This window comes from Aegilops tauschii, chromosome 6 (genome assembly GCF_002575655.3).
Source record: "Aegilops tauschii subsp. strangulata cultivar AL8/78 chromosome 6, Aet v6.0, whole genome shotgun sequence".
In the NCBI taxonomy this organism is placed as follows: Eukaryota; Viridiplantae; Streptophyta; class Magnoliopsida; order Poales; family Poaceae; genus Aegilops; species Aegilops tauschii.
This window is the reverse complement of record NC_053040.3, coordinates 382,064,397-382,068,425: the sequence shown is the minus strand read 5'-3', so window position 1 is coordinate 382,068,425 and position 4,029 is coordinate 382,064,397.

The window sequence follows — 4,029 nt, the reverse complement described above, 5'->3', positions numbered from 1 at the left end:
CTATACTTTCATAACAACTCCGTAGGAGAAAAACTGAAAGCTATTCTTGGCAATTTGTACACCCTGTTCAAGCAAAAACAGTGTTGTTGTTGACCAACTAGTGGTGCTTATGTCAGATACACAAACTTTAGCAAAAACTGTGACATATCTGACACTAATAAGGAACATACAAAACATGAACCTTTTGCAACTTACAAAAAAGGTGAAACTTTATGCTTAGTAGGCAACAATAACAAAAAGTTTCTGTTCTACCTAAAACATGGCTGAGATGACAAGTTGTGTTGCAAAATAACATTCTGATGTGAAAGCAAAACCATTTACAAAAGCTAAAAGGTATGTTGTTTCGACAGTGGTGATATGTGATAGACTGGGGAGGATATCATGGGGTTTCTAATTACCTTCATTTATAAACTGGTTTTCTGCAAAAAGTGTTGTCTTCCCACGCTTGCGCAGATAGATAAAAACTTGATATTTTGATCCTGCAAAAAATAAAGGACAAGAAAAATTTCCTATACAGAGAAACCCCCCATGACAACTATTTTATCTCAGCTTCTACGTCGCTTGAAACACGAATACGCGGATATGGAACACACTAAACATAAAAAAGCACAATAGTTTTGTTGCTAGTGCGGAAGATAGGTGAAACACAAGTACTGCACATAAAAGGCACAACATTGTTGCACATAATTGCTGCTGTTTTAAAGTTCTAACATAAAAATGCTGGTGCTCTCTCTGATTTTGGTGTAAATTCCATGCTCGATCTTAATGACTTTGAAAGGACACTTGCTTCATGAGAAAACCTTGGATAGCATGCAGATAGAAAAAAGAGTTGCCTGCATTTAAAAGAGAGAAGAAAAATTATGATACACACAAAAAAAGCCTATGTAATTATGCTCAAAATGTTTCCTTAAAAAACAAATGGACACTATTCTTCTGATTCTAGTGTGCTTAGGTGGTTGTGTTATTGGCTTGCCTGTATTTACTGTGCTACATGCTTGCATCATTCAGCTGACTTGCTTCACATTTTTTCATGTTGAAAAAAACAAAAAGGTTGACAATGATTGACCTGAATGAGGAACCAGATGAAAATAACGGTGATCCTGTGTACTTGTCACGACCGGTTTTTCAATAAAATAATTATTGAGAAACCAATCCCTGTTACGGACCAGCGAGGAAGAATTCCTTCTCACTGATAGACAATACATTGGTCACAGAAGAAAAATACCAGGAGTACTAAATATAATACAAAGTCGAGCAGAGACTGCCCAACAATTTATTACATGCACGCCGATAAAACAATACGGCGGATAGGGTGGCAAACTACTAACTCACGATAAAAACGGAGGTGGAAATATCATCGCGAAGCGAGTGACATGATTCCAGAATACTACAACTCTTCGAGCGTCGGAGTGAGGCTCGAGAAGACTTATTGCGGGTGGCGGAAGCGTAAACGATACAAGTGACCAATATCCGGGATCGCGCAGGACTGACTGGGACTCCTCTAGGCGTCGGACGCGCTATCAAACTCTTCATCCAAGAGATCGCCTTCGTCAACATCTGGCCAAGTCAACAAGCCAGGTGAGTACTGTGAAAGTACTCGCAAGACAGTTCGGACATAAGGTATAACAAATGCAAACATGAAGCACATGAATAAGTTAACCAGGGCGATCAGACATAGAGATAATAAATACTGGGTGCCAAGCGAGGGTCTGAATGACGCCTCGAGCGGAAACTGCAGAATAGTAATGCGGGTGCCAAATGAGTGTCTGAAAGACTCCTCGAGCGGAAAATGCGGAATAATAATACAGGTGCCAAACGAGTGTCTGAAAGACTCCTCGAGCGGAAAATGCAGAATAATAATGCCACAGTCGGGCGTCGGGGCGACACCACATAAAGGGCTTATATCGAAAGTGAGAAACGAGTACACGCCACAGTCGGACGTCTGCGCGACGTCTCATAAAGGGCTTATATCACAACTCATCAATACAATAGCTCGGAGACATAAATTATCACAAGCATGAGACATAAAATAAAGTTAGTCCATCAACTGGAATAGCAATAAATTTGAATTTACCACTTGAGCTTGTTCACCGGGGGCAAGATTTTCACACGGATAGATTTGGATGTAAAGTCTACATTACTGATCATGGATACGACGATATGGAAAGAATTGACTCTGCAGAGTTTGTACTTAACCACAGCCAACGGATTTCAGTAGTCACGGGGACTAGTTCCGTCTACGGTGTTCTGGAAGGAACACGTCTAACCAGTACACACCCAATTTAACCATCCGAAGCCAGGGATCACCCTCGGCAACATTCAGGAAAAACCCTGAGTCGGGGAGGCTACAACCTCGCGTAGCATGGGATCAAATTTCTATACGCGCGCTATAAGGGGGTGCCCCCCCTCTCGGTCCCAACCGGAAACACCCATGCCCCCTGACCGAATGACTGGCTTTAATCCTGGGCCAAGGTACCATCATCCCGGCCTCTCTGTTTGGTGTGTACACGGAAAGAGGTTACCAACTTACTAAACCGTATCCTGGCAATGAGACATGTGGTAGCACGGAAAGGGGAAGGGACGATAACACGGCTCCAACCATGTTAACGTCGGAAAAGTCGGATGACACAAGGCTGGCATGCTACAACAGTACCACCTTGCTGCCCTTCATGTCACCACATGATTAGGCCACCTCTCATCAGAGGTCATCGCAACTTTGGAACATGCGGGAAAAGATAGATAACGTGGCTCCAACCACGTTAACGTCGAAGAAAGTCGGATGACGCAAGGCTGGCATGCTACAACAGTACCACCTTGCTGCCCTTCATGTCACCACATGATTAGGCCACCTCTCATCAGAGGTCATCGCAACTTCGGAACAACCGGGTCGTTGCCTTACAAGCAACGAGGTACTTATCGACACTCACATGCCACGCACAAACTTTCACATGAACATGCAAAACATCTGCCATATCAAATGTTCAAACATGCTTGCCTGGTTCGGAGAAGTCGGAGTCTAGCTCGGCGAAGTTCGCGGCTCCGTCCCCTCTCCCGGAACCTACGGCAATCACGAAACGGGGTACTAACGTGAAAACCAACACACACACAGAAACTTTGCCAAATATTTTCCAAATAAATCCCATAAAAAACTAGACAAAATTTGGAGATTGACAGAAAAAGAATCACTCAAAAATACCTTTTCATTAAAAAGTTATAAAGGTTTCTGTCCAGGGACCTTTCTGTAATGAAACAGAAAAGTTCCAGGGTTTTAACTGAGAAAACAGAAAACGGTTCGTTTGGAAATGCGCAAGCGCAAGAGAGAAGACGTACTTTGCCCGAAGGCGCCAACAGAAAACGGTTCGGGAAAATAAAACAGAGGCTGACACGCGGGGCCCGCATGTCAGGTTTGAAAGCTCGCCGGCGCCCGAAGACGGCGGTGGACGCCGGCGTCGAACCACGGCGAGTTAGGAGAAACGAAGGGTACCAAGAGCTTCAGTGTCTTCTTCCGCGTCGGTGGGTGGTGGACTCGTCCAACGGGGAGCACCACGTCGACGGCGACACTATCTCCGGCGGACGGCGGTTCGGGTGAGGTTGGGGAACTCCGGTGGAGGGCTGCAAAGTACGAATTGAGGCGCGGGTCAGAATGGGTGATGCAAGGAGAAGCTACTGGCAAGAGAATGGGGGCTGCGGAGCACACACGGGGGCGAATCGGGCTGGATCCCGTGGCGGGTCGCGGCGGCCGGAGTCGAGGAAGGAGACCCCCTCGCGGCTCTTCCAGTGGCTGGGCGTGCTCTAGGGGAAGTGTAGGGCTGGTGGGTGCTCGAGTTGAAGCTCGGGGCCCCTATTTATAGGCAGATCGACGGGGTGGCCGTGAACGGAGAATCTCCGGCGAGCGATTACGGCGGAGCAGTGGGTTGGCAGGGGGTTTGAGCGGTCGAGCAGCATCAGTGGATGTTACGGGACTCGTTTTGCAGCTAAACGGAGCTGGCCCTGGCGTAATGGCGCCTGCCCACGGTGAGGTGACCGCAC